This window comes from Pinus tabuliformis, chromosome 6 (genome assembly GCF_031772625.1).
Source record: "Pinus tabuliformis cultivar Carrire ecotype Pingquan chromosome 6, CPIR1, whole genome shotgun sequence".
NCBI classification, from domain to species: Eukaryota; Viridiplantae; Streptophyta; class Pinopsida; order Pinales; family Pinaceae; genus Pinus; species Pinus tabuliformis.
The window spans coordinates 356,654,002-356,666,111 of NC_142292.1; positions in this window are offsets into that span (position 1 = coordinate 356,654,002).

Genomic DNA, 12,110 nt, shown 5'->3' on the forward strand with positions numbered 1-12,110 from the left:
AATGGATGTGATAATGCACAAAAGTGTGCATACTTGGTAAGTCTGTCAACTACCACCATGATGACACTCTTTCCCTCAGACTTGGGTAAACCTGTGATAAAATCCATTGAAACCTCCTCCCAACGTTGGCTTGGAATGGATAAAGGTTGTAATAGACCCAGTGTCTTAATTGTTTCAACTTTATTTTGTTGGCAAACCAAACATTCCGCCACAAACTTTTGAATATCTGATTTAAGGCCATCCCAAAAAAATTCCTTCTTAACCCTGTGGTAAGTTTTTAAAAATCCTGAGTGCCCTCCTAAGGGAGAAGTGTGCAATTCCATAAGAATCTTTTGTTTTAGCTGGGAATTCTTACAGAGGTATAAGCGATCTTTGTACCATAACGAATCATTTTTCCAGCTAAATGTATCAGACGTACTGGAATCTTGTTGTAGCTTTCGAATAAGTGCCCACACTTCTTCATCATTCTTCCATTCCTCCCTTGCTTCATTTATCCAATCTGGTTGGATAATAGAAATGGCGCACAACAATGCTTCCACATCCTCATCCTTTCTTGAGAGTGCATCTGCCACCACATTTTGCTTCCCTTTTTTGTAGATGATTTCAAAGTCATAACCCAACATCTTTGTGACCCACTTTTGTTGCTCTTCAGAGGATAATCTTTGTTCTAAAAAGTATTTAAGGCTATCATGATCCGTTTTTACCTTGAAGTGTCTTCCCATTAGGTAGGGTCGCCATTTCTTAAGTGCATGGAGTATTGCCAACATTTCCTTCTCATAAATAGCTTTGCTTAAAAACTTTCCCTTGATTGGACGACTTTCAAAAGCAATGGGTCTTTCATCTTGCATTAGAACAACACCAATTCCATTTCCTGAAGCATCACATTCCACAATAAAGGTTTTTGTGAAGTCCGGTGTAGCTAAGACCGGTGCTTGGCACATTGCCTCTTTAAGATGTTCAAAGGCCTTTGTTGCTTCCGGAGTCCATGCATCTTTCTTCAATAATGTTGTTAGAGGTGCTGCTATTCTCCCATAATTCTTAACAAACTTGCGATAATACCCTGTCAACCCAAGAAATCCTCGCAGATGCTTTATGGATGTGGGGATTTTCCATTCCTTAATGGCTTTAATTTTGCTAGGGTCTACCTTAACTCCTTCATGAGATACAATATGACCCAAATATTCCACCTCCTGGACTCCAAAGAAACATTTGGATCTTTTTGCATATAATTGTTTCTCCTCCAATAGTTGTAGCACCTTGTCAACATGTTCAACATGATCCTTCCAAGACTTGCTGTAGATTAGTATATCATCAAAAAATACTAACACAAATTTTCTAAGGAATGGTTTGAAAATTGAATTCATCAAACCTTGAAATGTTGAAGGTGCATTGGTAAGGCCAAAAGGCATGACCAAAAATTCATAATGACCCTCATGAGTTCTAAATGCCGTTTTCGGAATGTCTTCAATCTTCATTCTGATTTGATGATATCCCGAACGAAGATCCAACTTGGTGAAGTAAATTGATCCATGCAATTCATCCAGTAATTCATCAATGACAGGAATGGGGAACTTATCTTTAATAGTGAGCTTGTTGAGCTCCCTATAATCTGGACACATGCGCCATGATCCATCCTTCTTGTGCACCAATACTACTGGAGCAGAGAAAGAACTTTGACTTGGTTGAATTATACCAGCCTCTAGCATTTCTGCAACCATACGTTCAATTTCACTTTTTTGGACATAGGGATATCTGTACGGCCTGATGTTTGGAGGAACACTTCCTGGAATCAGATGAATAGCATGATCATGATCACGCATAGGTGGGAGACCTTTGGGAGTCTCAAATACCTTGGAATGATTGTCCAGGACTTTTTGGAGATCTGGAGAAATAGATGATTCCGATGTGGAAACATCTAGCGAACATAATTGTGCAATTACACCTCTTTGCTCCTTTTTTAGAAGCTTTGTCATACCATTAGAGCTGATTATCTTTCCTGGTTTCCCTGCAATACCCCTTAATTCAACTTCCTTTCCTTTCATAGAAAATTTGATGAAAAGTTCTTGAAAATTAAAAGCTATTGTACCCAAGGATTGTAGCCATTGGACTCCTAGTACAACATCAGCACCTCCCATTGGAATGGAAAGCATTGGGCTAGTCAATACATATTCTCCCATGGATAGCTTGATATTATGGCACTTTCCAGAGCAATTTATTGTTCCTCCATTTGCAATCATCACTTGACACTCTGGTGCTGGATATAGGAAGCAATTCAATTCTTTTGCTACCCTACAATGAATAAAATTGTGGGTGCTTCCTGAATCAATCAACACTATTACCTTTTTCTTCTTGATTTGTCCTTCTATCTTGATGGTTTGAGGAGTGGTAATTCCCGCCAATGCATTACAAGATATGGTCGGATTTATTTGTTCTTCATCTAGGCTTTGTTCCTGGAGTATATCTTCTTCTTTTGACCTTTCTTGCTCCTTTTCTTCTTCCTCTTCACAATCTATGTAGAATAATTTCTTCTCAGCACACTTATGACCTTTAGTGTATTTGCTATCACAACTGTAACAAAGCCCTTTTGCTCTTTTTTCTTCCAATTGTTGTGGTGTCAACCTTATAGGTTGTGGAAGACTAGGGGCAACAACACTTCCGTCTTTATAGTTGTGAGTGGTATGCTTCCTGGTTGCCATAATTTTGCTTTCCATTTTTCTTGCTAACCTGAATGCCTTCTCTAATGAATCAGGTTCCCAAAGGCAAACATCATGTTGGATATTATCCTTTAAAGACCCTATGAACACATCAATCCTATGCTCCTCTGGAATATTTTTTACCCTTATGTTCAATTTTTGGAACTCCTCAATGTGCTCCATTACTGAACCCTTTTGTTTGAGACTTATCAATTGGCTAAAAAAAGTGTTGCTTTTTGTATCTTCATAATGTGCTATCAATTCTTCCGTAAAAATTGCCCAAGTGATAAATTGTTTACGAGAGCAAAGCCATTGATACCATACAAACTGATTTGGTTCCAAATATACAGTTTCCATACGTACCTTTTGTGTGTTTTGCACATTATTGAGATCGAAGAACTGCTCCATCTGTAATATCCATGTGGCGGGATCCTTGCCATCAAACTTCCTCATATCGATTTTTGGAATATGGTGAGTCTTCGATCCAACATTAGCGTCTATGGAATCATGATTAACATTTCTTTTGTTCTCATCATGAGTTTCCTTTAGTACCCTTTCACCCTTAGGGACCATTTCTTGTAGCAACTTATTCATATTTATCTTCAATTCGTCCATGTCTGTCTTCAAATCTATTTTCAAATCATCCATCTTAGCTTCCACGTCAATCATCTTAGCTTCTACGCCTTTCTTTAAACAGTCCATCTTAGCTTCTACACCTTTCTTTAAACCATCCATCTTAGCTTCTACATCTTTCTTTAAACCATCCATCTTAGATTCTGTTCCTTTTTGTGCAAGGGACAGTTGTTGCACTTGGTCTTGTAATTTTGATATATCATGTTGCATTTCTTCCTCTTCTTCATGAGTCATGCTAGAGCTTTCAGGTTCCTTACTAGGTGTTTTCATTTTCTTTCCTCGGGGCATCAGTTACCAATAATAATTCTCTACTATGCCCTTTGAATTCCTTCAAAATAAATTTTCAAACCAAGCTTAAGCAAAAATTTAAGAAAATCTACACACCTTTTTTTCACTTTGTAGGAGCTCGATATTGCCTCTGATGTATCTATGTACTTTCCAATCATCTACTTCTGAATTTGTGAGCTGTAGTAGCCCTCTGTGTCCTCTTTCCAATGCCACAAGTCTGACCCAAATTGGATTCTCCAAGGAAGAGTTATGTGAAATCTCCCACAGTGACTTGCTTATAGACTAGTTCAGTAGAGTGAACTTGTATGACGTACCACAAGTCACTGTTTCAACCTTTGGATCTGAAACATGCATACAAGAAACTACAGTCCGTCCTCTTTCTGCACCTTCTTACGAAATTTCAATCCAATCCCCAGAGAGAAAGTTATGACGATTTTCCCCAGGTCACATGTTTTGAATGTAATTCAGAAGTCTGCAAAAAGACCAACTTCCTCAGATCATATCTTCGCAAATATCGTGCGAAAAGCTCTAAAATTCACACCCAAAGTTCAGCGTGATTTCTTCTCAAATGGGTTTTTTTTGCGACTTCTGAAACGTCACAGAAAAAAAGTTATAGCGGAAATTCCACGATGACCTGTTTGGAGCAGCGAAACCCTAGAATCCAAAGCTCTGATACCAAATGTTAAGAAACCAGCTCAAGAAAAGATAGAAAAGATAGATCAACGCCTTATAATTCAGCCTCTTCGAGGGGGCAACCTCCTTTACATTACATAAATGAACAATTCTTGGATGATACAAATGACAAAACCTCCTTTCTATATATAGGAGTCTAAGGAGTCACAATATAATCCAGCCGACCTAACAATAATAATATAAAGCCACAAAAATAACAATAGAGGGATTCCATGGGGCACAGAAATAACAACATGGGGGTAATAGGGGCACAACAATATAAATAAAGGGTATAACTACAATAGTAATGGGGTAATCACTAGTATTATAGGGACCCAACATAACATATAACATTTAGACAATGTTTATTAAATCTAATCTATTATGTCATATTTAAATTTATTTTTTGAATTATTATTGTACTTTGATAAGGTAGTATCTTTGTGTGAAATACAATGTGGTTAATCAATACTGACTAATTATAATAATGCAAAAAAAACATTACATTTTATTTTTTTCGTTACTATAAATATGTGATTCTTTTTACATAATTATGCTATTAAAGAATAAATTTTTAATTATTTATTGATAAAAAATTAATTTATTATGAAAATTTTTAATGATAAAAAACTTAAAAACCTGAAACATCAAAAATAAAATTATAGTATCCAAATTCCAACCCTTTGCCAATTTCTATTACTTTACACAGTTTATTCTTTATGGATTTTTAATCATTTATCGCTCAAGTTGAGTTGGTTGAGGGGTTTATGTTAAAATGTTGCCCATTAAATAAAAAGTTATTTCCTGAGTATCTCTTCATTTACGCTGAGTACGTTGAAGTGGTGGGGAGCATGATTTTAAGAAGAAAATTATAGTTTTATAATTTAAAATTGTTGGATTATTGATAATCAAAAACTTTTTATTCCCCCTCTTCAAATCGTTTAATAACTTGCAATTGCAAAAAGTGTGGTTAGGCAATGTAATTGGCTTACTGTTTTTGAGCTATTAAATTGTAAAGAATGCATACAGCGTAGTCAGAAATGTACATGTAGTTTTGAAACCAATTAAATGAAATATCAAAATTCTAAGATGGAAAATGCTTACCTATTTAGGTTATAATATTAATATTACAATTTTATTTATCAATTTATTATATATATTTTACAATATTTTCTATGAAATAAATATTAAAATTATAATTAAATTTTAGATACGGTATATGTATTTAATTATTGTACGATTTTATAAATTCATTACAAAAATATGTTATAATTAAATTTATTTTTAATCGAATAGTTGTATAATATAGATACATGAATTATTTTTTAGCATAGAAAAAGTATATTGATGAGACAATCAATTAATTGAATAAATCTCTCAATCAAACATTAATATAGAAATTTAGTTCACGGAGGATATCTCTTTATCTAATTAGATATAAAACTTCCTAAAGACTAGGAACAAACTTTTTCTTGAAAAAATGAGGGCACCAAAGATAATAGGAGTTATGTTCTCTAATAATCCTCCTTAATGACTACTTGTCTTAATATTGATGAGAAATATCTATCCTTGGTCTAACATGGCGTTTAGAACCATTATGAAAAATTTTGATGTCCATATAAAGAAACGACCATCCACCATAATGCATGAGTGCCATACTGCTACAACTATCAGTCTACTAGGATGTTGTTTGTGTACATGATCTATTCAACCATCATATCTTCATACATGTATCTATACCTTTAACCCCCTCTACATCACCATCATCATCGTCTTGGATTTTTCTCAACTCAATTGTAATCATGCTTTAGGTTTTTCAACCTATTCTCAACCATGCTTTGCATTTTTTTGGCTTACTTTCAATTTTTCTCTCGATGCTCTACATCAAACTCACAAAGAAGTACATGCTCACGTCGTTTCTGAGATATATTTTCTCGTTGACATCATAAGATTTGGTCCCTTAATGTCAACTCCTATGGCAGAAACTTGACAATGCCTGAAAAGGGTATGGCCTATTATTTGAGAAATCTAAGAAAGTATGATCCTACAAGAGAATCTCATCTATAACTATGTATTTCCAAGTAGTCATTGATATGTGCAGAGTAAGAAATTTTCTCAAAGTGAGTGGATCACTAGAAACATGGCTATCTCTGGGACAACTTTGACTTGCAACACATTTTGTTATAAGCATGTCTCTTTCTCTAAAGAAAGTCTCAAAAGTAAATTTCACTCGGTTCCAGTTTTCATTCTCACTTAATTCAATGAAGAAAACAATTGTTAATTGTTGTCATGTTTCATTACTATGAAGGCACCAACTACCTTAATAACATCACTTTTAAATTGAGTTTTAGTTCCTCCTAATAAATTTTCTTAATTATTTGATGCATGATGAGTGAACCATTTCTCAATGACCTCTATTTTGTCCCTCATTTTCATTGAATCTATGAAAGCTTGTTATTGGAGTTCTATTAAATATTCCACATGTTCTAGTTTTGTGTACTTGGAGCTTAAAGGTGAAGAGATCACATCACTCTATTGCAAGAGTATTTAGTAAAACAACATGTCATTGTTGCTTAATGTTTCTTAGAACTATCACCCTACAATATTTGTTATTGAAGGCCACCTCAAGGAGTGAACTCTCTTTGTACAAATCTAGGGAGCTCATTGTGCGCATATGCTACATTAAAAATAATTTTTTTCTTGCAAATAGAACGACCAAGAGAATCTTAGTTTTCAAATGGGATAGGTGTTAACTATTGGCCAATAAAAGGGAGATGAACATACATAACATAGGTGTTTTAATGTGCTGAGGTGAAATTACGATCCAAAAAATTAGGATGTAATGAACAACAAGTGTAGTTAGGTTATGTGAGACACAATAAGAGAAATAAGAAGTCACGAGTCACAAATGGGAAATGCACATCACAATGAAGAAATTGTTGGTTGTTGGGAATGTGATTCATGTTTTGCGATAGGTCTTAATCACAAATTGCAGTAAAAAATATTAGAGGCAGGAAGTGGTGAGTTCTTTTACAAATTGCACATGCAATTTACGACTAGGGAAATTCACAATTTCAATGTGTGACATCGTAAATCACTGCGATTTAAACACCGAATGCATCCTTTCCACTAAGTTCAAGCGTTGCTGGGTTAATGTAATTGATACTCAGTAGTTGTAGTCAACATAGATTCATGAATTATATTTCTTATATGCCATTTTGTCACATCTAGTAAATATTCCTACAAACTCGATCTATCAGTATCCATGAGCAGGTTGTCATCATCCCTTCATAAAGCCTTAAGCATAACTCCAAAAATTCTTGAGTTTTTAGAACCAACTGCTCAAAATCGATGTTTTTTAGCTCCATTGTTTCCTGTCCTCTTGGTCAATTGCGTTTAGTGCATGATGTTCCCTTAGGCACCAACGCTGGTGAGTACTTGTTGCTCCTTTTTGCAGGTGTGGTGATTCTAGAAATTCAGGAAAAATAAAAAGAAATTCTGAAGCTTCTTCTTCCAAAAGATTCCAAGGTGTTTTTAACTATTTACCTTGGATGGAGATCTTGAATTCCTATCTGATCCTACCCTATGGTCAAATCTCTTATCCCTTGATCTTATCCTCCCATCATAAGTGGATCTCAAGCCTAAGATGGTAAATTCTAAACTACCCTTTTCATCCTATATATTTACTACCTTCCATAGCCTCATGGTGGGCTTTTGGAGATTGATTGTACCCTCATGTTATTGGTTTAAACCTAAGGAGACATCACTTTCATGCATTAGGGTTGATGTTGAGGTGTGCTTTATGTTGAAGAATCTAGGGAAAATGTCGTTAATCAGATTATTCTTAGTATGATAATTATTTGTAAGGTATTTAAATTTTTCTTATTAGCATATTCTTTAATATTAGAATGTGTCTTCTTTAGTTCATCAAATAGCTACCAAAAAAAAGAGACAAGCACACAAGATGTTGGCTTTCTACCCATGCCAAAACCTCTCCCTCTTAGAGAGGAAAACATGCACAAAATTATTCTTATAGAGATTCCAATTGATGAATACCAAGACCATGAACCTTGACCTATTATGCCACTCCAAGACCAAGACACCAATCCTCTTCTTTGTCACCATTGAGATCATCATCATTGTTGCACCATTGAGGCCATCACTACTGTACCACTAAGATATTTATTCATACTGCACCATGACTGCTGCTTCATCGAGATATTCATCATTGTTGCACCATGACTTCTCCTTCATAGAGTTCTTCATTTAGAGGTATATATATGACATTTGTACCGAGGCATTCATCATGATCTTGATTCTATGTCTTCATTAATGCACTGAAATCTTCACTATTACATTGTATTCATTAGGCTTATGACTGATACCATGGTTGTCATTATGCTGAGATCTTGACTGCGTTTAGTATGCTGAGAATGTATTACTTGTGAGATCACAATTGTGCCGAGACAGTGAGTGTATCTTCTCCATCCAATATGTCAAGACAGTGATTAGCATTGTGATCTTTATCATCCCATCTATATCGAGACAATGATTGTATTCTTGCACCGAGATCATCATCATAGTTAGGCTAAGATTGTCACCACCGAGAAGGATGAGACTGTAATCTACTCACTGAAATTATCCATGAGATAGTGTCCTCCTGTAATGTGGATTAGATCCATGTACCCATTCGAGAGAATCTGAGTTACTTATCCGAAATGTCTACACTCTTGTACTTGTCTGAGATTACAAAGTATCCAAGATTCTATCCTTTTTTGTGAAGATCAATAGGGTATATATATTAGTTATGTATCCATAATAGCCAAAATGACAGTGAATCATTATGTCACTTTATTTGAGCCGACATGGCTACTATTTATATCATTTTGTGCTTGTCTTGGAGGGTTGATCTAGACACTACATTGACTTAAATATATATTTCTCATTCTCAAGAAGAGATTCTTCATACATGACATTGAATCTTTCACATATTAATAAATCCTAAGGCTCTCAATGGGAGCCACTAATAAATAAACGTTTTTCTCATGGAACCCATGCAGTAAGGCATAATAATAAACTCATTTTCTTGTTTACAAAAATCATAATTACAATGTCATGAAGATCGAACCTAGTTACACTTTCTTCAACACTCCCTCTTAACTAGGGAGGCATTCATAATGGTACTTGGTCATTCTCAATCTTAAGAATTTCTCATAAGAAGAATGAGACTGGTAACCCATCTGTATAGTGTAATAGTAACCAACGTTTTTTCCACAGCAAGGCCTTGCCTGACAGCTCTATCTCTCATCATATCAGAGCATAATGTTGGTGAGACCAATGACTATAGACACCTTCATCATTGTCTCTCAAGGTACATACCCTCCCGGGTGTTCACTGAGTATGGCCTTCTAGGACTATTCTTATCCTGGGTTCCCATCCCTCAAAGAATATTATTCCTCTTTCCTACTCTTGTCTTTGATGCCCTACACATCCTCAAAGAGCATCAAATGCCATATGATTACCCAATCCTCCATTCTTTCTTCCAAAGTGAAAACAATAATGTTGTGTCTATCTCTCCCTCTCAACTGCGGAAGATATGCCCAAGATCCCTCTGACTAGGAACTTGCCCAATATCCCTTTTAATCAAGAACTTGTCAGAGCTCCCTCTTAGCTAGGTACTTTTCTATTCATCAACAACTTCTTCTTCATGGTTCCTTCAGTTGCTTAATCAACTTCTCTCCTTGATGTCATGAAATTCAGTTGAGCTTCTTCCTTGTAGGGCAACAACCATTGATTACTTTCCTCATTATTTTGTCATGTCATTCCTTTCTTCGTGGAAAGTGGCCTTCTTCATATATGGAACCTTCGTCACATGAATACTTATTTCTCATCATGCTTCTTCCATCCACCACATGAGTGCTAGTTGTACTTGTATTTACAACTCTTGTTCGAGTAGACATGCATGAACTTATCCAGATATTATTCAAGAAATGAAAACATAATATTAAATCAAATCATACCTTACAAGATGGTTCTTCATCATGACATCTTTCTGTAGGTTTTAACATCCTACATACATGTTGAAACATCTCCCAAAGATATCCATTGTCAAGGGCCTTCATCTTTTCCATGAGAATCTTTATATTTCTCCGAGAGATTTCCTAGTCAAGTCTTCGTGGTCTTTTGGATGTTGATCGCCTTCATCAGGGTTGCATATCTCACGATCTCTTCCTTCCTCACACATTCCATTCCCAGGATAATTCAATCAAAGTTTCTTAATTGTAGTCAACCACCTTATACTTCATATTATGTTGATTTCATTTATGCTTTCCTGCATCCTTTAAGAGGAGATCATTTTTCTCTTGATCATGCTTCTTAAGATAGAAGTAATGATCCAAGTTACTTGCAACCATATGACACGATATTATAATATTAAACACATGCATACATACCTTATTTTACCTTTATGTCATCTAGGCTTATTTTCAACACCTTCCTTGATTGAAGTTTCTTCAACCCCTTGATTTGCTTCTTCTCTTATTTCACCATAACATCATCCATGGACTCCACAAGTTGGAGTTCTTGATGAAACACTTGCTTCCTCTCTAGATTAGTGAACCCTTCGATGAGAATACCATCAGAGAATATCAATGATCTTGTATATCCTCATATGGCAGATGTTTCCTTTTTGGCTTGATGTATGATGAGCCTTGTCCTGGGTGACTTCTTCCTTTCCTGCAATTTCCACTGAGGTTCCCAAGAGTTATACACTTCATGTTTTCCTGTCATAGATTTTTTCCTCCATGATTCCCATGGTGATGTCACGAGTTCTTGTTTCTAATGATTTCATGATGCCACAATGCATCTTATTATCTTGGTCATATCTATAACACAATTAGGAGCCTATGATATGACCCTTTTGTGAGGGATGCCACCTTACTAGTAGAGATTTGTTACTCCCTCTTTCCCTAGCCCTTTTCTTCAGCTTCCTCCATCTTTCCGGTGATATGAGATTATTTCCATATTCTTTCCATAGCATTGAATCTTATACTATTATGTCTTGTTTGAGGACCAAATCCTTTTTACACATGGTTGTGCCCTTCAACACTTTTTCATTCTATCTAACATAGATACCAAAATTTGTCGAATGAGGTAACCTTCTTTGTTCATGGATATTTGTTACCTTGATGATTATCTTCTTATCATCTTTCCTAGATCTCATGAAGATAATATTTCTTTCTTTGATACCTTCAATCAGGTCTAAGTGATATGACCTTCTTTACTTTATTTCAAAGAGTATATCTTCTAGTATTTCATATATCTATTTTTATGTCTCCTTTCTTTCTACATAGATATGAGAGGACATTTAGATTTTCCTCCCATGAATTCAAAGGAGATATTTTTCTTTGGTATGTTCACTCACTTCTATTATCTATGAGGATTATGAAAATCCTCCTTATTCTATGCAAGGACTTTTGATGACCCATCAACCTATAGATCTCCTTGCAATCATGAAGTCATTTTACCAAATTGATTAATGAAAAATACTTGATTTGTGAAGACAAAATCTTCACTTGATCATGTTGATGATGGTTGAAGAAGATGTATAAGGGATTCTTCTTGGATGATCTTCTTTCAAATGAGAAAGCCTTTCCTCAATAGAAAAAGTTTCTCCTTTTGATGAGGATGATTTGATGCTTCCTCGGATGATCTTCTTCTAGGGCAAGGAGATGGTCCTTTGAAGATGCCCATGCCTTATTACCTTCAATATGTTTTTCCTTCTTTTGTAGTGTAGATCAGGACTGCTTCTAGGGTTCCAACATT